Source organism: Carcharhinus amblyrhynchos, chromosome 18, assembly GCF_965287045.1.
Source record: "Carcharhinus amblyrhynchos chromosome 18, sCarAmb.v2.hapA, whole genome shotgun sequence".
NCBI classification, from domain to species: domain Eukaryota; kingdom Metazoa; phylum Chordata; class Chondrichthyes; order Carcharhiniformes; family Carcharhinidae; genus Carcharhinus; species Carcharhinus amblyrhynchos.
Window position 1 is genome coordinate 19,038,376 of NC_137341.1, and position 27,622 is coordinate 19,065,997.

Below are 27,622 nucleotides of genomic sequence, written 5' to 3' on the forward strand. Positions count from 1 at the left end.
TGCACAGTCAGGATTCTATGAAATAAACCTCCTACTCCTCACCAAGAATTTGTATCCCCTTGTGATTATCCTCCAACTAAGGGGATCAGCTGCTCCCTGTCCATTCTTCTCCTAATCTTGTACACCTCAATCAGGTTGCCCTCAGTCTTTGCACCAGTGTAAACAACTCAAGCCTATCCAACCTCCTGTATGTTGAATGTTTCCTCCCAGGCAACATTCTGGGGTTTCACTTCCACTGCAATCACATCCTTTCTATGATGTCACAACCAGAACTGTACACAGTACTTTAGCTATGCCCTTGTAATATTACAGGCCTGTGAGGCTTACATCAGTCGTGGGGAAATTATGGAGAAGATTCTTAGGGACAGGATGTACTCACATCTGGAAGAGAATAGGTTTATTAACAATAGCATGGCTTTGTGAAGGGGAGATTGTGTCTCACAAACTTGATTGAGTTCTTTGGGGAAATGACAAAAAATTGACCAGGACAGAGCAGTGGATGTTGTATACATGGACTTTAATAAAACCTTCGATATGGTTCCTCATGGCAGGCTGATACAGATGGTGAAGTCATGCGGGATCCAAGGTGAGCTGGTAAGATGGATACAAAGCAGAGAGTAGCAGTGGAAGAGTACTTTTCTAACTGGAGGTCTGTGACAAGTGGTATTCCATAAGGATCAGTGCTGGGTCATCTGTTGTTCATAATATAAATGATTGAGGAAAATGTAGGTGGTCTGATTGGATTAAATTTTCAGGTGACACAAAAATGGGGGAGTAGCAGATAGTGAAGAGGATTGTCAGAGGATAGAGCAGGATATAAATTGGCTGAAAACCTGGGCCAAAAGATGCCAGGTGGAATTTACACCTGGACAAATGTGGAATGATGCGATTTGGAAGCTCGACTGCAGGAGGAAAGTAAACGATAAGGGGTAGATCCATCAGAAATATTGGTATACAAAGGGATCTAGGCATGCAAATCCACAGTTTCCTGAAGGTGGCAACTCAAGTGGTCAAGGTGATCAAGAAGGTGTATGGCATGCTGACCTTCATGGGTTGGGGTGTTGAGTATAGGAATTGGAAAATCAAGTTGCGGTTGTGTTAGACTTTGGTTAGGCCGCATTTGGAGTATTGTGTACAATTCTGGTCCCCAATCTACTGGAAGGATGTTGATGCATTGGAAAGAGTGCAGAAGAGATTTATCAGGATGTTGCCTAGTTTGGAGGATATGGACTATGAAGAAAGGTTGAACAAACTTGGATTGTTTTCATCGGAGCGTTGGAGGAAGAGGGGAGACCTGATAGAGGTTTACAAGATTATGACAGGCTTTGATAGACTGGATAGTTAGAGTCTTTTTCCCAGATTCGAAGAGTCAATTACTCAGAGGCATATGTTGAAAGTGAGAGGGGGAAGTTTAAAAGAGATGTAAGGGGCAAGTTTTTCAGAGGGTGATGAATGCCTGGAATACAGTGCTGGAGGAAGTGGTGGAAGCAGATTCTATAACAACATTCAAAAGTATCTGAATCGATAAATGAGTAGACAGAGAATAGAGGGATATGGACCATGGAGAGGCAAGAAAATACTAGATTAGAAAGGCAACTGTGTTGGCATGGACTTGGTGGGCCAAAGGGCCTGTTTCTGTGTTATACTGTTCTTTGTTCTCACCAAAGTTGTATGCAACTCCAGCATGACCTCTCTCTGCTTTTGTAATCTGTGGGGAAATTCTCCGGTTGTTTCCGCCAGTGGGACTCTCCTATGGATTTGGGGTGACGTCAGTGGGAAATCCCATTGACAGTGGCAGGTTGCTAGAATACCACGCCAGTGAACAGCGCGCCACCTTCCACTACTGAGAAACACAACTGGGAGGCCAAAGAATTCCCCTGCCACCAACCCCTAATGCCTTGAATGATAAAGGCTAGTGTCCCATATGCCTTTTTCACCATTGCATTAACATGCCCTTCTGTCTTCAGAGATCTATGGACAAGGACACCAAGGTTGTTATTTTTCTCAGAACTTCCTAGTGTCATGCCTCTCATTGAATACTTGCTTGTCAAATTACTTCTACCGAAGTATATCGCTTTATATTTTTCAAGTTTAAATTCCATCTGCTTGCTCATTTGACCATCTTGTCTATATCTTCCTATGGCCCAAGACATACCGGCCAATCTTCGTGTCATTCGCAAACTTACTAATCTTACCCCTTCCCCCCCGACATGGTCGTCTGTGTTGTTTATATAAATGACAAATAATGTGGTACGGTGCTGGATACTGGCTTCCATCATGAAAGCAGCCTTATATCATTACCCTCTGTTTCCTACAACTAAGGCAATTTTGAATCCACCTTATCAAATGACTCTGTATCTGTGTGTACTTGCCTTCAGGGTGGCACAGTGGTTAGCATAGCTGCTTCAGCGCCAGGAACCTGGATTCAGTTCCAGGCTTGGGTCACAGTCTGTGTGGAGTCTGCACGTTCTCCCTGTGTCTGCATGAGTTTCCTCTAGGTGCTCTGGTTTCCTCCCACAGAGTGAAAGATGCACTAGTTAGGTGCATAGGTCATGCTAAAGTCTCCCTTAGTGTACCTGAACAGGCGCTGGAATGTGGCAACTAGGGGATTTTCACAGTAACTTAATTGCGGTGTTAATGTAAGCCTACTTGTGATACTAAGAAATGAACTTTAAAACTTTGTATAAGTGTCCCATCTGGGACCTTGTTAAAGATTTTGCTGAAATCCATATAAACTACATCAATTGCACTACCCTCATCTACCTTGGTCACCTCCTCAAAAAATTCTATCAAATTTGTTAGGCATGACCTCCTTTTGACAAAGCCTTGCTGACTAACCTTGATCAAACCTTGCCCCTCTAATTGGAGATAGATTCTCTCCTTCAGAATTTTCTCCAATTGGTTCCCTACTACTGACGTGAGACTCGCTGGTCTGTACTTCCCTAGTTCATCTCTACAACCCTTCTTAAATATCGAAACCACATTAGCTGTTCTTCAGCTCTCTGGCACCCTCCCCTGTGGCCAGAGAGGAATTAAAAATTTCTACAATCTCCTCGCTTGCCTCCCATAGTGGCCTGGGACACAATTCATCTGGATCTGAAGATTTGTCCACTTTAGGCCGATGAAAATACTTTTCTTCACGTGTAGTCATGAAATAGGAGCAGGAGTAGGCCATCTAGCCCTTCGAGCCTGCCCCGCCATTCAATAAGATCATGGCTGATCTGTCGTGGCTCAGTTCCACTTTCCCGCCCTCTCCCCATTACCCTTAATCCCCTCTCTTATCAAGAACCCATCAACCCGCTTCTTAAAAATATTTAGCGAGGCAGCCTCCACCACTTCAATGGGCAGAGAATTCCAGAGATTCACCACCCTTTGAGTGAAGAAGTTCCTCCTCAACTCCGTTCTAAACCGCCTCCCCTTTATCTTGAGGCTGTGCCCCCTAGTCCTACTGTCTTTTTTGAGTGGGAAGAGTCTCTCCACCTCTATCCTATCCATCCCATTCATCATCTTATACGTCTCAATGAGATCTCCCCTCATTCTTCTAAACTCTAACGAGTACAAGCCTAGTTTATTCAGCCTCTCCTCACAGCTCAACCCCCTCAACTCCGGTATCAGCCTAGTAAACCTCCTCTGCACTCCCTCCAAGGCCAAAATATCCTTGCGCAGGTGCGGCGCCCAAAACTGCGCACAGTACTCCAGCTGCGGCCTCACCAATGCCCTATACAGCTGCAGCAAGACCTCCCTACTTTTATATTCAATCCCCCTCGCTATGAAGGCCAGCATCCCATTCGCCTTCCTGACCACCTGCTGCACCTGCAAGCTGGGTTTTTGCGACTCATGCACAGGGACCCCGAGGTCCCTCTGCACCGTCGCCTGCTGCAGTTTTTCGCCACGTAAGTAATAGTCCTTCCTACCATTCTTCCTACCAAAGTGGACCACCTCACACTTGCCAACATTAAATTCCATTTGCCATTTCCTGGCCCATTCGCCCAGCCTATCTAGATCCTTCTGCAGACTCTCCACACCCTCCGCACAATTTGCCTTTCCCCCCATCTTGGTGTCATCAGCAAATTTCGACACCCTACACTCGGTTCCCTCCTCCAGATCATCTATATAAATGGTAAATAGCTGAGGCCCCAGCACCGACCCCTGGGGCACCCCACTAGTCACCAACTGCCAATCCGAATAGCACCCATTGACCCCCACTCTCTGTCTCCTATTTGACAACCAATCCTCTATCCACGCTAACACCCTACCCCCAACTCCATGTCCCCTGACCTTCTGCAATAACCTCTTGTGAGGTACCTTGTCAAATGCCTTCTGAAAATCCAGAAAGACCACATCCACCAGCTCTCCTCTATCCACTGCCCTAGACACATCCTCATAGAACTCCAGTAAATTTGTCAGACACGACTTCCCTTTAATGAAACCGTGTTGCGTCTGCCCTATCAAGCAATTCCCTTCAAGATGCCTCGCAATTTCCTCCTTAATGACGGATTCTAACATTTTACCTACCACAGACGTTAAACTAACAAGCCTATAATTCCCCGCCTTTTGTCTGGCACCCTTCTTAAACAACGGCGTAACATTAGCCGTTTTCCAATCTTCCGGCACTTCCCCGGAATCCAGCGACGTCTGGAAAATAACCACCAAGGCATCCACTATCACCTCCGCCATTTCTTTCAGAACCCTCGGATGCATTCCATCCGGTCCTGGGGACTTGTCCACAATCAGCCCCTCCAGTCTGTCGAGCACCACCTCTCTAGTAACAGTAATGTCATTAAGACCCTCCAGTCCTACCACCTTTCCATCGCTAACACCCGGCAAATTATTCACGTCCTCCTCCGTGAAGACAGAAACAAAAAAGTTATTCAAGACCTTAGCCATATCCCCATCCCCTACCACTAGGTCCCCTTTCTCATCCTCTAAAGGACCAACGTTCACCCTAGCCAGCCTCTTCCTTTTTATATATTTATAAAAACTCTTGCTATCCTTTTTTATATTAAGTGCTAGTCCAGCTTCATAGCTTCTCCTACCCTCCTTTATCAACTTCTTTGTCAATCTTTGTTGACATTTAAACCTTTCCCAATCCTCTTCTCGCCCACTGCTCTTAGCTACTCTAAATTCCTCCGCTTTTAATTTAACACTTTCCTTCACCTCCTTTGTTATCCACGGCTTATTACCTCTCCTCCTACGGTCCTTTTTGACCATCGGAATAAATTTCTGCTGAGCACCAAGAAAGATCTCCTTAAAGATCCTCCACTGCTCCTCAGCAGACCTACCTTCCAACGCGCTCCCCCAGTCCACATTCACCAATTCTTCTCTCATCCTACCATACTCCCCTCTATTCAAACAAAGGACGCGTGTCCGGGAACCCACTTTCTCCTCCTCCATCTGCAACAGAAACTCCACCATACAATGATCACTCTCTCCAAGAGGATCCTTCACCGCAAGGTCCCTAATTCTACCCGCCTCATTACATAGCACCAGATCCAAGATAGCTCGCTCCCTCGTCGGCTCCAACACACACTGTTCAAGGAAATTATCCCAGCAGCATTCCAAGAACAACTCCTCGAGCCCACCTCGTCCAACATGGGTCGACCAATCAATATGCAGATTGAAATCCCCCATAACTACTGCCATCCCATTCCTGCACGCCGCACTTATTTGCGCGTTAACAGCCCGCCCCACCTCCAGATCATTATTCGGGGGCCTATAGATGACACCCACCAGCGTCTTCCTCCCTTTGCTGTTCCTAATCTCCACCCACAACGATTCCACTTTCTGCTCTTTGGCTCCGATATCATCCCTTGCTACCACCTTGATACTATCCTTAATCAGCAGAGCTACGCCACCCCCTCTTTCCTCCTGCCTATCCTTCCTAAACACTTGATAGCCCTGTACATTCATCTCCCAGTCCCTGTCACCTTGCAGCCACGTCTCTGTAATGGCCACCAGATCGTATCCATTTGTGTCGATCTGCGCCACCAGCTCGTCCACTTTATTCCGAATGCTTCGTGCATTCAGATAAAGCGCTTTCATCCCAGCCTTCACCTGGACCCTATTTGCCGTAACGCCACCAATTGGGACATCCTCGGCCTCTTCCCTTACCTGTACCCTATCCTTAACTTTAGACCTCGTAACGTCACCTACCCTCGCACCCTCCCCCCCCCTAATTAGTTTAAAGCCCTGTCTACAGTCCTCTTTACTCGATTCGCCAGCACTCTGGTCCCAGCACAGTTCAGACCAACCCCATCCCTCCCGAACAGGTCCCACCTACCCCAATACTGGTGCCAATGTCCCATAAATTCGAACCCATTCCTCCCACACCAATCCCTGAGCCACCCATTCACTTCCTTAATCCTGTCAACCCTACGCCCGTCTGCACTCGGTTCAGGCAGTAGCCCAGAGACGACCACCTTGTCGGTTCTACTTTTTAATTCCATTCCCAGCTTCTCATACTCCCTCCCCAGATCCTCAGTCTGCACTTTGCCTACGTCGCCGGCACCCACATGTACTACAACGACCGGGTTCTCACCCTCCCACTCCAGATTCCTCTGCAGCCCAGCTGCGACATCCTGTACCCGAGCACCAGGCAGACAACACACCCTTCTGTGCACTTTGTCATTGTGACAAAGGGCAGTGTCAATACCCTTCACCCCACTATCCCCAATCACTACTACGTTCCTTTTCCCCTTCTCTTTGCCTATGTCCTGCTGCATCACTGTACCGTGTGCAGTTTGCTCACCAACCTCACCTGCCTCGTCCTCTTCCAGAGTGGAAGCAAGTTGAGGGATAAATATTGACCAGGATGTTGGGGATAAATTCCCTACTGTTCTTTAAATTTTTTGCGTGGGATCTTTTACATCTACTTAAGAGACACGGTTTAATAAAAGCTGGTATCTTAAGCAATGCAGCATCTCTCAGCCTAGATTATGTGCCTATGATAATGGATTGCAACTAAAATTTGTTTCTGACTCAGAAGCAAAAGTGCTACCCACAAAGTCACAGGTGATGCCTACAACTCTTAATCTGAATGGAAAATGAAGGGATATTTGGTCCAGGGATCCCAGAGATAAAAGTATAATGCACTAACACGTGTGCCAATAACCAGTTAACTAAAATTAAATCATGTAGGTTCAAAAGGAAAATTAGTGAACTAAATTTATAATCTCAAATATGCTATCATTTAATATAATTACTAAATGCAGTTAGAAATACTTTAATAGAAAGTATGTAGTTGATCACAACATTGTGTTTGATCTGGTCTTAATCTGAACAGGGTGTTAATGATAATCTTGCCACTGTTCATAATCTGAGCCATGCATTTCACTGATACACTAAAACTGTAATTGTTTATATAGATCAAAAAAAAGTAAGGAAGACATTCAGCTTAATGAGGCTAACTGGGAACGGAGGAAACAGTTTCCTGTCTGTGTCGTTATTCATATATGAATTCCGGCAGCATTTCCTTTTTCCATGCTTTATGATGAAGTTAGAAGTAATTAAAGAGCAGTCATAAGAACATGAGAAATGGAATCAGGAGTAGGTCATACACCTTGTGTTTGCTCTGCCATTCAGTATGATTGATGGATGATTTTCTACCTCAACTCTGCTTTCCTGTCTTATCTCCCATCCATTGATTCTTTCCATGTCCAAACATCTATTGATCTCACTCTTGAATATACTCATCAAAGTCCTCTGCAGTAGAGACTTTAAAAGATTTGAGTGAAGAATTTTCTCCTCATGCATACACAATTCTCTAGAAAATGAGAAGCTGGTGACAGACTGCACCAGAATTACTGACTTAAAAAGCAGAATGCTGCTGAAAATCTGAAATTAAAACAAAATTTTGGGAACACACAACAGATCAGGTGGCATCTGTGGAGAGACAAAAACAAAGCTCATGTTTCAGTTTGATTACCTTTCTTTACACTAATCTAGAAAGGATACTAGGCATTTAAGAAGACAGAATATTTAATTACAGGAAGTAAAATTCAGCTGGATCTACCAAAACCATTTCTTAGATCTCAACCCAATATTTCATCTCATACCTCAATCCTTTTGCTTTCCAGAAATGCACCTAATTGCCTCTAGAACCCAATGCTTCTATTATCAAGAGAGACTTATACTTATTCCACTGTTTATTGAATGAATAAGTTTTGCTTACTTTTCCTCCTTGCTTCCAGCTTCCCAATTATTAAGTTGTCTCCTGGTATTCTGACTCCTCACAGTAGTAAATAAATTCCTCCACACAAACCACCCTTCAACAAATCTCTTCAACAAATCTCTTCAACATAGAATACTACAATGCAAAAAGGTCCATCGAGTCTATGCAAACTCTTACAAAGAGCAATCCACACCAATGCTCTTTCTCCATATCCCTGCAGTTCTTTCTCCTTCAGGTATGTATCCAGTTCCCTTTTAAAAGCAACTGCTGAATTTGTTTCCACCACCCTCTCATGCAGTACATTCCAAATCCAAACCACCCATGGTGTAAAAATTGTTTTACGGCACCAGCTTGTAAATAGGGCCCTAGTCATTTGCTTACTTTGCAAGCTTGTTGCAGAAATAGAGCTATCAAAGCTATCCTGAAGGACAATGGTTAATCTGAACAAATCATTCCAAATCATTTCTCTCTGTTTATTGCGGAAAGTCACAAGTGTGTTTCTGATCTGAAAGGTCTACTTCAAATTGCTTTGGAAAGGCAAAGTATGTCAAAAGTTTAAGCAATGGGACAAGCAAGCCATTTCAGCCGCTAATGTGCAGTGGCTAAGTGAGTAGTATTTTCCATGAACAGCATGCTGCTATCAGTCCATAAAAAATTCTGCCTTCTACACAGTGAGCAATATTGTGTATGAATTTCAGTGCCGATGTGATGCCAGATACAAAGGCTATGTGTTGCAATGATCAACTGATCAAATTAAACAGCATGTTCCTTCTGCTATTTATAAGTTTTTAAGTGTATTGTAATGTTGGAAACAAAAAGAGAAAATCAAGGAACCATAGGATGGTTACAGCACAGAAGGAGACCAGTTGGCCCTTATGTATATGCTGGCTCACTGCAAGAGCTACTCATCTTTTCCCTGTAGCCCTGCAATTTGTTTTTCTCTCAGGTAATTATTTCCCATTTGAAAGGCATGATTGAACCTGTGTCCACCGTCTACTCAGGCAGTGTATGCTTAATCGTAAACTCCTGCTGCATTAAAAAGTTTTCCATCATTTCTTTCGCCAGTCATCTTAAATCAGAGATCTCTGATTCTTGACCCTTCTTTCAATGAGCGCAGTTGCTTCTTATCTACTCTGCCTTTTCCCCTCATGACCTTGAACACTTTTACCAAACCACCTCTCGACCTTCTGTACGGAAAACAACCCCAGCTTCTCTAATCTGTCTACGTGACTGAAATCTTTTCATCATCCTGTAGATGGCTTTATTGGTCATGTTGCTGGTCATTAATTTTATGACATATGTGCAGAACTGGAATTGGCTGGTGTGAGACACTGGCTGTTTGTGAGGAATAGCCATACTAATCCAGCCACTCCAAATTTTCTCGAACCAATCCCTAACCTGTTGAAACTGTCAACCTGAAATTTCAGTTCTTTATGGCAGCAGGTTTTTGAGTCCATGGCCCAAATTTGTGTGATGGCTTTCATCACCATAGGTACTGACAGAGTTCCAGACTTGTCTGAGTGTTGTGGGATGAAGTTGAAATCACTCATCAGCAAATGATACTTTATTGCCTTTAAAATGCACCCTCCAGTGAACATAGTTTTTCTTTCCTTGATCAGATCTCTCCCTGTCCTTGGGCCTCAGAAGAACTGATCCTTGAGTACTTGGGTGGTAAGTGGTGTTTGTGGCAGTGTACAACCCACGAATATCATTCATGTCAGTGGCACATTGAGTTTCTTTTGCTTTATCTGTGGACCACATGTTGTGGTACATTGTTGTGCCTGAGCCTTTTTTTGATAAACCAGTCTCTTTTGCTCTGCGTTTGGCACTTACAATCAATTAGTTCATTGATATCATGATAATTTTCATCAATCCAATCCTGGTCTTCCTGACAGAAAATCCAAGTGCCTCCTTGCAGGCACTGATGATGATGATCTCAAACGTTGTGGACACTTCTGTTCTTGATTAAAGTTTGAAAGTTTCTTTCCCTAAGGCATTGCTGGAATTTGTCCCTTTTGTTTGGATCTTTCAGGGCAGTGATGTAGTGGGAAATTTTAAGATGCAGGAGCTCTAAGAAAATGTGTTGGTCATGTAATTTCTAAATCTACTATTACCTTGTTTTCCTAAATCATTCAAGTTCGTAAAAATCAGTAAACTATGGCTAGAATTTTCCACCTGTTCATGCCAGTGGAATCTTCTGGTTCTGCCAGTGCTGCACCCTTGCTGCAGATTTTCCAGGAGCATGGGATGAAGTCAAGGGAAAATCTGAAGACCCAGGAGGCAAAAATGACCTGCAATTCCACAGTTGGCAACTTAAAGCATAAGTTGGAAAAAAAACTCAACCAAATGTACAATCAGGCAATATGACAAGCAGAAAAGGACAAAGAATTAGCAACCTTGAAAGACCCCTTGTAAAATCAATATATAGCCATGAGAAAACAAGAGAAGCATGTCAGGATATAAATTCTCAATGTTCTGACCAGGAGTCAGCCCATGTGTAAATTTGGGACATGTATAGAGAAATTGTTACTTCATTCTTAAATGGTGGAAGTGAATTATCAAAGTTGCCAGCTCAACTGGAGGTACATACGATCACTGCAATTGGCTAATCAGTGTGAAGGCACCTCACCCTGCTGTACCAAGTACAGAACATACAGAATATTATTCTATGCTGTACTACTCCTTATCTTGCTTTCATTGGTTCTGTCCCAAAAATGAAACGTTAATTTTGTGATCCCCTTTCTCCCCTCTCTGCTTGTTGAGTTTCCAACACTGCTTTGAGCTGCTGTGTGCCTTTAAATCCAGTAAGAAGCCTCTCAACACCAGGTTAAAGTCCGACAGGTTCATTTGGTAGCACAAGCTCTCGGAGCGCTGCTCTTTCATCAGGTGAGTGAGGAGCTGTGTTTACAAACAGGGCATATATAGACACAAACTCAATTTACAAGATAATGGTTAGACTGCAAGTCTTTACAGGTAATCAAGTCTTAAAGGTACAGACAATGTGAGTGGAGAGAAGGTTAAGCACAGGTTAAAGAGGTGTGTATTGTCCCCAACCAGGGCAGTTAGTGAGACTTAGCCCAGGCAAGTCGTGGGGTTACAGATAGTGTGACATGAACCCAAGATCCCGGTTGAGGCCGTTCTCATGTGTGGAACTTGGCCATCAGTCTCTGCTCAGCGATTCTGTGTTGTGTGTCATGAAGGCCGCCTTGGAAAACGCTTACCCGAAGATCAGGGGCTGAATGCCTCTGACTGCTGAAGTGTTCCCTGACAGGTAGTGAATTCTCCTGCCGCGTGATTGTCGAGCAGTGTTCATTCATCCGTTGTCGTAGCATCTGCATGATCTCCTTAATGTGCCATGTCTCGGGACATCCTTTCCAGCAGTGTATTAGGTAGACAACGTTGGTCGAGTATGTAATGTGTACCCAGTGGATGGTGTTCTCACATGAGGTGATGGCATTAGTGTTGGCCCATCTTGCAGAGGTTGCTGTGGAAGGGATGTGTGGTGTCGTGATCACTGTTCTCTTGAAGGTAGTTTGAGGTTGTGTCGTTGTTTGAACACAAGAAGTGGGGGTGTGGATGGCCTTGGTGAGATTACATCAATGATAGATGACATCAATGATTGATGACATGTTGAAGGCTGCAGAGAAGATGTCGTAGCTTCTCTGCGGAAGTACTGGATGATGAAGGGTACTCTGTCTCATGTTTATCTTCTGAGAAGATTGGTTCGGTTTTTCGCTGTGGTGTGTCAGAACTGTCGATTGATGAGTGGAGCACCATATCCTGCTACGATGAGGGTGTCCAAGGCAGCCTTCACGACACATGACAATGCAGAATCGCTGAGCAGAAATTAATAGCCAAGTTTTGCACACGAGGATGGCCTCAACCAGGATCTTGGGTTCATGTCATAGTATCTGTAACCTCCACAACTTGCCTGGGCTTGCAAAATCTCACTAACTGTCCTGGCTGGAGACAATACACACCTCCTTTAACCTTTGCTTAACCTTCTCTCCACTCACATTGTCTGTACCTTTTAAGATTTGATTACCTGTAAAGACTCACATTCTAACCATTATTTTGTAATTTGAGTTTGTGTCTACATATGCCCTATTTGTGAACTCAGCTCCTCACTCACCTAATGCTGAACAGCGCTCCGAAGTTTGTATTACCAAATAAACCTGTTGGACTTTAACCCGGTGTTGTCAGACTTCTTATTGTGCTTACCCCAGTCCAATGCTGGCATTGCCACATCATGGTTTTTAAATCTTGCAGTAGATCCTAATTCCTTCAAAACATACCAATAATGGTCTTTAATTTCATGAAACAGACTGCTTATCTTTTTTCTGTTCTACAGTGTTTGAATGCTAATTCTAAAGTTCTCATCACAGATTTCAGAAGGCGTTTGACAAGGTACCTCACGAGAGGTTATTGCAGAAGGTAAGGGGGCATGGAGTTGGGGGTAGGGTGTTAGCGTGGATAGAGGATTGGTTGTCAAATAGGAGGCAGAGAGTGGGGGTTAATGGGTGCTATTCGGATTGGCGGTTGGTGACTAGTGGAGTGCCCCAGGGGTCGGTGCTGGGGCCTCAGCTATTTACCATTTATATAGATGATCTGGAGGAGGGAACCGAGTGTATGATGTCGAAATTTGCTGTTGACACCAAGATTGGTGGAACGGCAAGTTGTGCGGAGGGTGTGGAGAGTCTGCAGAAGGATCTAGATAGGCTGGGCGAATGGGCCAGGAACTGGCAAATGGAATTTAATGTTGGCAAGTGCAAGGTGGTCCACTTTGGTAGGAATAATGGTAGGAAGGACTATTACTTACGTGGCGAAAAACTGCAGCAGGTGACGGTGCAGAGGAACCTTGGGGTCCTTGTGCATGAGTCGCAAAAACTCAGCCTGCAGGTGCAGCAGGTGGTCAGGAAGGCGAATGGGATGCTGGCCTTTATAGCGAGGGGGATTGAATATAAAAGTAGGGAGGTCTTGCTGCAACTGTATAGGGCATTGGTGAGGTTGCAGCTGGAGTACTGTGTGCAGTTTTGGTCGCCGCACTTACGCAAGGATATTTTGGCCTTGGAGGGAGTGCAGAGGAGGTTTACTAGGCTGATACCGGAGTTGAGGGGGTTGAGCTATGAGGAGAGGCCGAATAAACTAGGCTTGTACTCGTTAGAGTTTAGAAGAATGAAGGGGAGATCTCATTGAGACGTATAAGATGATGAATGGGATGGATAGGATAGAGGTGGAGAGACTCTTCCCGCTCAGAAAGGACAGTAGGACTAGGGGGCACAGCCTCAAGAGAAAGGGGGGACGGTTTAGAACGGAGTTGAGGAGGAACTTCTTCACTCAAAGGGTGGTGAATCTCTGGAATTCTCTGCCCGTTGAAGTGGTGGAGGCTGCCTCACTAAATATTTTTAAGACGCGGGTTGATGGGTTTTTGATAAGCGAGGGGATTAAGGGTTATGGGGAGAGGGCGGGAAAGTGGAACTGAGCCACGACAGATCAGCCTGATCTTATTGAATGGCGGGGCAGGCTTGAAGGGCTAGATGGCCTACTCCTGCTCCTATTTCTTATGTTCTTATTATGTCACAAAACACTGAGATGTACCACAAGTAAAGGTATAGGATCTGCCACATATTTATTATCAAGCAAACACACACTGCAAGTGATTCTTTCATTAGTACCTGTGCATGAATATTGGATAATGACTATTCTGATAAATATAGGGCAAACTGCATTCTCAGTAGCAATCAGGTAAATCATTGTCTGCTGAAGAATACTATTGTTTTGAATGGAGAACCTGCTGAGCTGAGTTACAATGTACCAAAACAATATAATCAAACAGAACGGTTGTACCTTTCACGCAGTGGATACATCCAGCCGACCCAGAGGAGCGAAAGGCAAATGTTTGTTGAGACGTTAATATCAGGCAGTTGGAATCCTACAGCACAAAAGGAGGCCATTCAGCCTGGTGTGGCTGTGCTGGCCTTTTGAAAGAACCATCCAGTTAGTCCCCACTCCCCCTTGCTCTTTCCCTGCATATTTTCCTGTTTCAGGTATCTATCCACTTATCTTTTGAAAGTTATTCAATTTGCTTCTACCTTCCAATCTTGCAGTGCTTTGTTGATCTTAATAACTCACTGCCTGCAACATTTTCTCTTCATCTGCCCTGTGGTTCTTCTGCCAATTTACTTCAAATCTGTGTCCTCTCATTCCTGGCCCTCATGTTAACGAAAACAGTTTCTCAATCTCTACTCTCTCAAACTCTTTTATCATTTTGAATTACCTCCATTAAACTTGTCTTGAAACTGTTTGAAGGAGAATAACCTCAGCTCCTCCATCTCTCCACACAACTTGAGTTCCTCATTCACCTGCTTCTGAAGATGTTGTACCCAGAATTGAATCCGTTACTTCCACTCAGACCTAACCAACCATTTATATAGCTTTAGCAAAACTTCCTTGCTTTAGTATTTGACAACACTTAAAAATACAGGATTCTGGGTGTGTGACTTTCGGCCATAATTCAAATGTGTCATAAGAACATAAGAAGTAGGAGCAGGAGTAGGCCATCTAGCCCTTCGAGCCTGCCCCGCCATTCAATAAGATCATGGCTGATCTGTCGTGCCTCAGTTCCACTTTCCCCCCCTCTCCCCATAACCCTTAATCCCCTCGCTTATCAAAAATCCATCAACCCGCGTCTTAAAAATATTTAGCGAGGCAGCCTCCACCACTTCAATGGGCAGAGTATTCCAGAGATCCACCACCCTTTGAGTGAAGAAGTTCCTCCTCAACTCCGTTCTAAACCACCCCCCCTTTATCCTGAGGCTGTGCCCCCTAGTCCTACTGTCCTTTCTGAGCGGGAAAAGTCTCTCTACCTCTATCCTATTCATCCCATTCATCATCTTATACGTCTCAATGAGATGTCCCCTCATTCTTCTAAACTCTAACGAGTACAAGCCTAGTTTATTCAGCCTCTCCTCATAGCTCAACCCCCTCAACTCCGGCATCAGCCTAGTAAACCTCCTCTGCACTCCCTCCAAGGCCACAATATCCTTGCGTAAGTGCGGCGACCAAAACTGCACACAGTACTCCAGCTGCGGCCTCACCAATGCCCTGTACAGCTGCAGCAAGACCTCCCTACGTTTATATTCAATCCCCCTCGCTATGAAGGCCAGCATCCCATTAGCCTTCCTGACCACCTGCTGCACCTGCAGGCTGGGTTTTTGCGACTCATGCACAAGGACCCCGAGGTCCCTCTGCACCGTCGCCTGCTGCAGTTTTTCGCCACGTAAGTAATAGTCCTTCCTACCATTATTCCTACCAAAGTGGACCACCTCGCACTTGCCAACATTAAATTCCATTTGCCAGTTCCTGGCCCATTCGCCCAGCCTATCTAGATCCTTCTGCAGACTCTCCACACCCTCCGCGCAATTTGCTGTTCCACCGATCTTGGTGTCATCAGCAAATTTTGACACCATACGCTCGGTTCCCTCCTCCAGATCATCTATATAAATGGTAAATAGCTGAGGCCCCAGCACCGACCCCTGGGGCACTCCACTAGTCACCAGCCACCAATCCGAATAGCACCCATTGACCCCCACTCTCTGCCTCCTATTTGACAGCCAATCCTCTATCCACGCTAACACCCTACCCCCAACTCCACGTCCCCTTACCTTCTGCAATAAAAACTAATGCCCGAACAGGGACCTGAACCCTGGACCCTCAGATTAAAAGTCTGATGCCCTACCAACTCGCCACATTGAAAACATAAATTTGACTTACAGTGGCAACCTGCTTCCTTCCACATGGGCCCAAAAAATACCCAAATGGCACTGAGGTGTTTTGTGCCGTTTTTTCTTCTCTGCTCCCTGTTAGTTTTTCTCTCTCTCTTCTGCTTGCCTGCCGATTAGAAAATAGCTTTTTCACTTGGAATGAGGTGTTTGGGGGGGCATGTCAAGTTCATGTGTTACTGGTATGGTTATCCCTCATTAAAAGCACAGACTTTTATTAATATCAGCTGTACTTCTTTAGAATTTCATATTGGATTCAAAATATGTTTCTCCCTGAGTCCAGAGCTTCCTGTACATCCCAACATTGTCTGTACTCTATATCAGTACAATTCCAAGTTTCCTATATATCCCAACATGCCTGTATTGTATGTCAGTATTAACCCAGAGCTTCCTACACCCACTTGATTACCTTTGCCTTATGTCAATAGAATCCCAGAGCTTCTTACACCTGCTCCATTACCTGTACTCTCTGTCAGTACAATCAGAGTAATCTCAAACTGACGTGTTTGGAAATTTTGCCAGTGTACAGTATTGAGTCAGTTTCTGTTCGAATAGCAGTACAGCAGCCTGCCCCATTTGTGTCCAAACGTATGCACTGTTGCAGAAACAGGAGAATAGAAATCAGAAAATGAAGAAACAATAGCTCTTGATTTTCATGCTTTATTATGTCATCTGTGCCGCTCAATTAGATTATCTCCATGAAATCTCTTCCTGAATCCATTACTCTATTCATTTAATGCTGCATTGATTTTGTTTTTGCTTCGGTATTTGAACTCATTTATGCGTAGACTTTTTTTTTTACTTCTGTTGATTGCTTTCCATATATTTAAGGATTCATGCTGAAATTTATTAGTGCAATTATTCACTGAAGTTTTATACATTTACTGCAACATGTGACCAACGCGCTTCATTGCTTTTTATATATTTATGGATTTCTTCACATGATTAAACATCCCTGCCAGTGAAACAGCGTTTATTGCAATGAAAGAAGGTAACATTTTGCTTATGGACAAATTTGTACCTATAATACCTGTTTGTTTATGTTTCCGACTAACCCAGATGGTAAATACAGTAAGAAGTCTCACAACACCAGGTTAAAGTCCAAAAGGTTTATTTGGTAGCAAAAGCCACTAGCTTTCGGAGCACTGCCCCTTCAAGAAGGGAAGAGAAGGGACAGCACTCCAAAAGCTAGTGGCTTTTGCTACCAAATAAGCTTGTTGGACTTCAACCTGGTGTTGTGAGACTTCTTACTGTAGTTACCCCAGTCCACCACCGGCATCTCCACATCCAGAGGGTAAGTAGTCAGCTGTCACTCTGAGTAGCTCTCTTGCTTCCAAGTCAGAATGTTATGGATTCAAGACCCGCTTGAACTTAAAATCTAGTTGAGAATCCAGGATGGCATTGAGGGAACGTTGCACACTCAGAGGTGCTGTCTTTCAGATAAGCTGCTTAAACAAGATGCAGCCTGCCCTACCAGCAGATGTAAGATATTGGGCCCAATTCTACTTAGAATTTTTTTTTTTAAGTGCTGAATTGGAGGGAAAAATGGTATAAATCACAATTGATTTTTCAGTGGAATTCAGACTTGAATCTCCCACACTCTGTGCAATGCAGAGGTCACAATCGTGAATATCATTAAAAGCTCAGGCCTTTTTTATGGTCAAACCAAATAAATAAACTCAAATCAGAACAAAGCAGAAGGGGCAGCTCCCCAAAAGGAGGGGGAACAGCCCGAACAAAATCAAAGTACAGAAGAAATTTGAAAACATCAAGTTAAATTGTGATTATTAGGGTCGTTAATGCACCCCAATCTCTTCCAGCGGACGTGGAAAGTGTCACCTGTGCCCGCGGCCACTGCATTCTCCCTCTCCAGGAACACCTGGCTGCGAATATAGCCTTGGTAAAGGGGCAGACAGTCAGGATGGATCGCCCCTCAATCGCCCGCTGCCTGGACCTGTAAATGGCGCGTTTTGCAGGCCCAAGACCTGGTTCACGAGGAGGTCGCCATCCTGACTTGCCCCCCTCCGCACCAGGTCTCCATAGATCAGGAGCGTGGACTGAAGTGCAAACAAAACATTAATAAAAGGTTCTTCAGGGAAACAAAAAGGAATGCAACCTAAGACACGAAACATAGATATACTCCACACACTCCACAAAGCCACAGAAGGGACAAGCTTCGTGAGCCAGTGAATCCTCCGCCCCAGCTCCCTGATGTAATTAGGGGAAATCCCTCCATAAAGGGACCTCCGCCGCCAAACATCAACAAGGGTTGCCAAGGTGTATCCGGGTGACAGGCGAGGATGCAATAGTGGAAGGTGTGCAGCAGCAGCCCGTACAGGAAACACCTCCGCGCAGTGGAAAAAGGCTCGCAGGACATTTCTGTGAGGCGACTCATGCTGTGGGGCACCTGGCCCGGGGTGGCGGGGGGCGGAGGCTTTGGGCCAAAGGGGAGTTCCATCCAAGCAGGGGAACGCTTGGGCGAGATTCCACTGCACGCCTGTGCTACCTTGAGACCGCGTGTACTTTCGGGGCCGAGCATAACCGTCCTAAGGTCTTGGATGGCTTTGGCCACGCGCCGTATGGACACCACAACACGCTCAGCCAGCACATGGGGTCTCATCCAGCATGTCCCCTGACATCCACAGCCTCCTGCTCCGTCAGCCACCTGAGGTGGCTGGAGGAGTGGATTCCTGAGCAGCAGTTCTCGCACAAGAGCTGCTACTCCTGATGGGAGAGCTGCATCGTGAGGCGACCGTGTTCCAGACGGTAAGGAGGTCCTGGTAAAAGACGGGTAACTCCTGCAAGGAATTTGAAACATGCCCCAGATTCATATGGAGGAGCTGCATGTCATAATTGAGGCCGCGCTCTTAGCGAAAGAAATACGTTGCCAGGGCACGTCATTGTGGAGGAGGCTCAACATAGAGGTATCTCTGCAGGGTCTGGAGGCGGAAGGTCGCTATCTGAGTGCCAAGGCACACCAGACCTTTACCGCCCTCCTCAAGCGGGAGATACAGAACTGCGGCAGGGACCCAGTGCAGTCGGTTGTCCCAGAAGAAACACTGGAGAGTTCTCTGGATATTGGAGACAAAGCCAGGGGGAGGGGTCAAAGGGACCAGCCGGTACCACAGCATGGAGGCGATCAGCAGGTTTATGATAACTCGTGCCCTGTAGGACAGCGCTCGGAACAGTCTTGTCTAGCAACTCAGGCAGGTGGTGACTTTAGCCTCCAGCTCCTGCCAGTTCGCCGGCCAGGATTCTTCGGCTGGGCAGAGATGGGCCCTCAAGTGAAGGACGTTGGTCCTGCTCCAGGTGAAAGGCCTGAGCTTCTCCGGAAGGGGGTCTCCCACGGACTGATCAGAAATCCGGAGCACTTGGCCCACTTGATCCTGGTGGAGGATGCGGTGGAATACACTGCCTGGCATTCTCACATCCTCAAGTCAGCTGCGTCCGTGAACATGAGGAGCACATCATTGGCATAAGCCGACAGGACTACCCCTACGTCTGGGACATGCAGAGCCAAACCTAACAACCTCCTCCGCAAGAGGTGCAGGAATGGCTCCACATATGTAGAATACAGTTAGCTGAACAAGCGGCAGCTCTGCCGTACTTCTCTCCCAAAGCGAAGGGGCGCCATCAGGGACCTGTTAACCTTAATTAGACATGCTCTGGCGGAGTACAGTAATTGGATCCTGGCAACAAAATGCAGCCCTAATCCGAATGCCCAAAGTTACGAGTAAATACTTTTTGCTCTACTCTGTCGAACGCCTTCTCCTGATCTAATGACAAGAAGGCACTCGACAGACCAGCACTCTGAGAATGAGGTGAAGATTATCATGAGTAGAGTGGCCCGGGACTATGTAGGACTGGTCAGGGTGGATCATGTGGTCCAGTATGGATCCAAAGCGTGAAGCCATGGCCCTGGCAAAGATTTTATAATCCATGGTGAGGAGGGAGACCCGGCTCAGGAGACAGGGCCTATTCACGCTGGAGGCTGACAGTTCCAGAACTCTGTGCATGTGCAGTGGCCCCTTGGCCAGCACAGTGCTACCCTCCCAGCAGCCCCCCGGCCCCGCCCACCCACCCCCGGACCCACCCCCCTGGCCCCGCCCGCCACCCCACCCCCCCGCCCCCCCATGGCCTGCACAGCATGCCAGCCCCAACTCCCCTGCCCTCCCCAACCACTGGCTTCCCTCCAGCCCTGACATATCCTATGTGTAGAGGTGGCAGCGGGACCCTCCACCAATCGATCACCCCCTTGGCCCCACCCACAATAGACCCTGCCCCATTGGTCATATCCCTTGGCCACCCCTTGCCCCACAGGCCCTGCCCCTTGGCACTGCTTGGTGCCCAATGGGCAGTGCCAGGGTACCCCTGGGCATGGGCACTTTGCCCCTTGGGCAGTGCTAGAGGCATAGGCTGGCACTGCCAGGTGCCCATGCCCACGGAGCACCATCCCCCACTGTCTGACCCCTATGGGGCTCCGATTGCCCCCCCCCCTTCACTCAGTTGGGGGCCTCCCACTAATTCCCTGCAAGTGGGGAGCTACTCTGCACCTACAGTCCTGACTGTGCCTGCTCTCCGGCTGTGGGAGACATGCGTGCGTTGGGAATGCGTGCATGAATCCTGTGGAATGGCTGACACGCATCTCCCAACCCGACACGCCAAAAATTGTACGTGTCGTGATGGGAGAATCGGGCCCACTTGTTTGGAGCTATATTGAAAAAGAGCAGAGAAATTTAGCCTCCTCGTCAACATTTATTATTTAAGCAGGCTATCTTCTCATTATTTGTGTAACTATTGTTTCCCACATTACATCAGTGACAATGAAAGTATTTCATTGACAGCAAAGCGCTTTGGGATGACCCCAAGGTTGTAAAAGCAACATAGGAAAGCAAACTTTTTAAAATCTTTGTCTTAATCTTATATCTTTATGAAAGGAATGAATAGTAATTATTGGTTTCATGTACTTGAGCAGTTCCATGGAATGCCAAGATTTATGTGGCCATTTTCAGGTTTCTGTAGAAGAACTGCACCAGTTTTAATCTGCAGAAAGAGGATCAACAGGTGACATAATCCACGTCTTCCAAATGCTGGAAGTGGCAGATGATGCCAACATAGCCAAATAAGTGAACTTGAATCTAGAGGACGCAAACGTAAAATTGATAGCCCTCTGTCTAACTAACTAGAGAGGCTGATTTTCTTGCTCTTTGCTCCCCAGGAATACCCAAATGCAAAGGTCAGGAAAAAAACTGGGGATTAAAACTTTGGTCATTAGGGACCATTTCTGAGCAACTTCTTCTCGGCTCCTATCTATGGTATGGTGACTAACAGGCTTGATGATCTTTCCATGTTCCAGAATTTCTTATGACTGTGAACTGCATGGCAATGTTAAGGTTTTCATCTTGTTGAGTTAATTGATTTTAAGATAACTCAATAGATTTTGTTGTAAGTTAAGAAATATTTGCTTTTTTTCTGTTTACATTGGACATGAAACGAAAATTTTCTATTCTGTTTTGGGTAAGATTGTCTCATGAATTTACTACTTAATACTGCACCGAGAAACTTTCAAAATGACCCCACTCAGTTTAAGGGTGACCTGAGAGTTCAATCCATGTTCTATTCACAAAGTCCCTGACCACCCACACATACTTACAACAGTTCTCACAGGAAGGAAACATTTGAAAGATGTAACTGGATGCTGAATAATGTAAAACAAAAATTAAGCAAGGAATAATGATTAGTGACTCAAGGTACTATTTTAGTATTAGTTCTACACCTGTGCCAATGTAATCTTCTCCTGAACTTGTGACTTGCACTGAAATATTCTATAAGTGCCCTCAGCTTCTACCATAACTGAAATGAATATTTAATTATCTGCAGCCCCCTAATTGGCCATGACCCTCCATTGTGTGGATCTGTGCTGCTGCCGCACTGCCATGAAAATTGAATATTATAACTTGCATGGTGTTCAATGAGTAGCCTCTCCATGTTTTCTATTTGGGCAGTGTTTCACTTCTTGAGTTATCTGATTTCCTCACTCACTAAATATGTTCTATGCTGTCCCTTTTACAGTGTGTTGTACAATAGGAATGACCAACATTTATCTGCCTGCCACTTCCAAAAGATATCAAAATGACTGAGTTGGCAGAGTATGATCATACAATACTACAAGCACTGCCCCCTCCAACCCCCACCACCACCATGCACAAAAATCTATCCTTGGACAGACCTGAGGTGTGGGGGGAGATCTGTTTAGGAACCAATAATGTTTTTAAACTGGATAAAGGTTGAGATTTGAGACACCTGCTTTTGAAATAGGTGGCAGATGGAATTTAATCCTGACAAATGCGAGGTGATGCATTTTGGAAGGAATAATGCAGAGAGGAGCTACGTGATAAAAGGTAGACCGATGAGGAGTATAGAAATACAGAGGGACCTGGGAGTGCAGGTTCACAAGTCTATGAAGGTTGCGACACAAGTGGAGAAGGTTGTGAGGAAAGCTTATGGAATGCTAGCCTTTATAGGAAGGGGTATAGAGTATAGGAGCTGCCGTCTAATGCTTCAGTTGTATAGAACGTTAGACCGCATTTGGAGTACTGCGTCCAGTTCTGGTCACCTTACTACCGGAAGGACGTGGAGACTCTGGAGAGGGTGCAGAGGAGGTTTACCAGGATGTTGCCTGGCATGGAAGGACTGAGTTACGAGGAAAGGTTGGAGAAACTGGGATTTTTCTCCTTGGAAAGACGGAGATTGAGGGGAGACATGATAGAGGTATATAAGATACTGAAGGGAATAGATAGAGTCAATAGTGAGAGGCTGCTCCCTAGGCTGGGTACAATTACGAGAGGTCATGATCTAAGGGTGAGGGGGGAGAAGTATAATTTGGATGTGAGAGGAAGGTTCTTCATGCAGAGGGTCGTGGGGGTATGGAACGCGCTACCGAGTAGGGTGGTGGAGGCAGGAACGTTGGACTTGTTTAAGGTTTACTTAGATAAACACATGAGCGAAACAAGGATGGAGGGTTATAGTAGAGGGTATTAAATAGGGTCAGAGCCTCGGGATGACACCGGAAATGCAGACTTATATGTTAACATATTTGTCTTTTTATTCCGCAGGTGGAGGTCCACCTTGTTGTCAAACGAGGGGCATGCACACGGTGGGTCATGCATGGGCTGCTCTTGGAGGTTCCGGGAGTGGCCTAGTACTTCGTGCCGGTGTGTGTGCTTGATCCTGGACCGGTAGACGGGCACCGCAACAGCTCAGTGACTAGCACTGCTAGCTGTGCAGATACATGGATTTGGGCCTGTGTCTGTGGGAGTTTGCGCATTCTCCCTGTGGTTGCGTGGGTTTCCTCCGGGCGCTCCGGTTTCCTCCCACACACCAAAGATGTGCTCTTAGGCTGAGTGGTATACCAAATTGACACTATTCTCCCCTGAATCTGGCTAAGTTAGGGGTTCCACTCGCAGACACGCAGGGCAGGGTAGGTGTAGGAGGATGCGGTGGCGGGGGCTCGTTGGGCCGAAGGGCCTGTTTCCCGTACTGGGTTGTTCTTTGTTCTTTGAAATAAAACCACAAGATTGCACACGTTTTGAACAAACCAAAGCAAACTTATAAAAATGTTGAAAGATAAAATAATTTACAATATGTATTGTGTATTCTAACATTCAGGGTATGAGGTACATATGAATTGACAGACAAACTGTAGTTGAACACACCACACCACAGGGTAAATGACAGGCGCAACTAAGACAAAGTCCATGGATTGCTCAAGAATCCGCAGTATCACCATGCTAAATGGAACAGACTTTGAACCGATCTAGCAACTCATTGTGGGCTACCAATAGAAGTGGAAGTGTACTCCAGCATATCTCCCACTCAACCATTACCATTAAGCTAGGGGATCCACCCTGGTTCAATGGGGAGTGCAGGAGGGTATGCCAGGAGCAGTACCAGGCATACTAAAAATGAGGTGTCAACCTGGTAAAGCTACAAAACAGGACTACTAGCATGCCAAATGGCAAAAGCAGCAAATGAAAGAGCTACATGATCCTACAACTAATGGATCAAATCTAAACTCTGCATCCTTCCATATCCAGCCATGAATGGTGGTTGACAATTAAACAACTCACTGGAGGAGGCGGCTCCACAAATATCCCCATCCTAAATGATGGAGGAGCCCAGCACATCAGTGCAGAAAAGTATTTGCAACAACCTTCAGCAAGAAGTGCTGAGTGGATGATCCATCTTGGCCTCGTCTCAGATGCCAGTCTCCAGCCAATTCGATTCACGCCACGTGATATCAAGAAACGATTGAAAGCAGTGGTTACTGCAAAGGCAGTGGACCCTGATAACATTCCAGCAGTAGTACTGAAGACTTGTGCTCCAGAACATGCCATTCCCCTCACCAAGCTCTTCCAGTACAGTTACAACATTGGCATCTACCCAACAATGTGGAAAATTGCCCAGGTATGTCCTGTACACCAAAAAGCAGGACAAATCCAACCCAGCCAATTACCACCCAAACAGTCTACTCTAGATCATTAGTAAAGTGATGGAAGGGGTCATCAACAGTTCTATCAAGCAACACCAGTTCAGCAATAACCTGCTCAGTGACACCTAGTTTGAGTTTCGCCAAGGTCATTCAGTTCCTGATCTCATTACAGCCCTGGTTCAAACATGGACAAAAGAGCTGAATTCCAGAGGTGAGGTGACATTGATAGCCCTTGACATCAAGGCCGCATTCGACCGAGTGTGGCATCAAGGAGCCCTAGCAAAACTGGAATCAATGGTTATCGGGGGAAACTCTCCATTGGTTGGAGACATAACTACTACATAGGAAGATGGTTGTTGTTGTGGAGGATCAGTCATCTCAGCTCCAGGGCATCTCTGCAGGAGTCCCTCAGGGTAGTGTCCTAGCCCCAACAACCTTCAGCTGCTTCATCAATGACCTTCTTTCCATCAAAAGCTCAGAAGTGAGGATGTGCAGTCATCGATGAACAATGTTTAGCACCATTTGTGACGACTCAGATGCTGAAGCAGTACATGTTTAAATGCAACAAGATCTGGACAATATCCAGATTTGGGCTGACAAATGGCAAGTAACTTACAAGTGCCAGGCAATGACCCATCACCAATAAGAAACACTCAAGTGATAGTGTAGCCATCGCTGAATCCCCCACTGCCAACATCCTTGGGGCTACTATTGACCAGAAACGCAACTGGATTCACCACATAAACAAAGTGGCCACAAGAACCGGTCAGAGGCTAGGGATACTGCAGCGAGTAACTTGCCTTTCTGGCTCCCCAAAGCCTATCCACCATCTACAAGGCACAAGTCAGGAGTGTGATGGAATACTCCCCACTTGCTTGCATGGGTGCAGCTCCAACATCACTCAAGAAGCTTGATACCATCCAGGACATAGCAACCTACTTGATTGGCATTACATCTACAAAGATTCATTCAATCCCTCCACCACCAACGCTCAGTAGCAGCAGTGTGTATCATCTTCAAGATGCACTGCAGCGATTCACCACAGATCCTTAGACAGCTCCTTCCAAACCCATAACCACTTCCATCTAGAGGGACAAAGGCAGCAGATATATGGGAACACCACCATCTGCAAGTTCCTCTTCAAACCACTCACCATCCTGACTTGGAAATATCTTGCCGTTCCTTCACTGTCACTGGATCAAAATCCTTAACAACATTGTGGATCAACCCACAGAACATGTTCTGCAGCAATTCAAGAAGGCAGCTAACCAGCACCTTCTCAAGGGCAACTAGGGATGGGCAATAAATGCCAACCAGCCAGTGATGCTCATGTCCCACGAATGAATTTAAAAAAAATACATCTAGATGTCAGTAAACACCAAGTCAAACAATGTTGTTGAAATTCTGTGTCATGAGGGATTCCAAACTTCACTTTCAAAGATCACTCCTTGGAATTCTCCCCAAACATCACTCCCATTTGAATGGCTTTAACGTTGTCCCACCTTGCAAGGTTTCAATTTTGCCTTCCAAGGTCCCTTCTTCCTGGATTCCTGGGTCTGCACTTCATCCTGTACTCGCTGGTGTAATTTCAGCTTCTTGCTAGACACTTATCTTCACTGAGCTGGCACTGTCTCAGCATTTCTCCTCAGCTATATATGACTCCAAGAGCTTCCCCAGGTCCTCTTCAGTTACCTGGGCTTCCCCAGAGCCCCCTTGTCATCTCCTCCCAGAGTTAACAAGAAGAGTTGTTCACTGTTCTTTGACCTGAGCTGGGACTTATCAAAACACTCCCAGAAGATTCCATTCTTTTAATTAATCAGAAATCAGTGTAACAAGCATTGGATCTTCCTGTACCTTTTTAAATGTCACAATTTCCACAGACTTCTAATTTAGCACACAGATCAATGAATTTTATGACAGATCCTAATCTTAATTTCCCACTCATTCTGCTTTGCCCCCATCTTTCCATTCCTTTGAAGCCTGCTTCTATCTGTCAATGCACCTCTCGGGCAGTAGGGCAAGGGTTCAAGTCCCATTCCATAATCTAAGCTACAATTCCAGTGACATCGTGAACGAATGTTGCACTGTCAGCGGTGCCATTTTTTGGGTAAGATGCTAAACTGAGGCTTTGTCTGGTTTATTTAAAAGCTGTAAAAGATTCCATAACAAATATTTTGAAGAAGTGCAATGGAGCTCTCCCCCAGTGCCCTAGTCCATATTCTACCCTCAACCAGCATCACATTTTAAAAAAAAAGTCATTCATCTTATTACTTATGAGAGTTTGTGGTGCATAAATTGCCTATGTCCTACGTCACAACAGTGACGTCACTTTGTGCTTTATGATACTTTGGAGTTGTGAAAGAGGCTATAGAAATACTAATCTTCCATTCCTTTCTTCCCCACTGTTTTATATTTTACATAGAACAGTACAGCACAGTACAGGCCTTTTGGTCCTCAATGTTGTGCCGAGCTATGTCCAAACCCAAGATCAAGCTAACCCACTCCCTATAATTCTGGTGTGCTCCATGTGCCTATCCAATAACCGCTTGAAAGTTCCTAAAGTGTCCGACTCCACTATCACAGCAGCAGTGTATTCCACGCTCCAACCACTCTGAGTGAAGAATCTACCTCAGACATCCCTCCTATATCTCCCACATGAACCTTTATAGTTATGCCCCCTAGTAACAGCTACATCCACCCAAGGAAATAGAATGGATGTGCAGAGACTACCTATTTCCTCCACCCCCCCCCCCCCCAATCATCTTATAAACCTCTATTAAGTCGCCTCTCGTCCTCCTCCCCTCTAAAGAGAAAAGCTCCAGCTCCCTCAACCTTTCCTCATAAGACCTACCGTCCAAACCAGGCAGCATCCTGGTAAATCTCCTCTGCACTCTCTCCAATGCTTCCACATCCTTCTTATAGTGAGGTGACCAGAACTTAACACAATATTCCAAATGTGGTCTCACCAACATCCGGTATAGTTGCAGCATAACCCCACGGCTTTTAAACTCAAACCCCCTGTTAATAAAAGCTAACACGCTATAAGCCTTCTTTATGGCTCTATCCACTTGAGTGGCAACCTTCAGAGACCTGTGGACATGAACCCCAAGATCTCTTTGTTCCTCCACATTCCTCAAAATCCTGCCGTTGACCCTGTAATGCACGTTCAAGTTTGTCCTA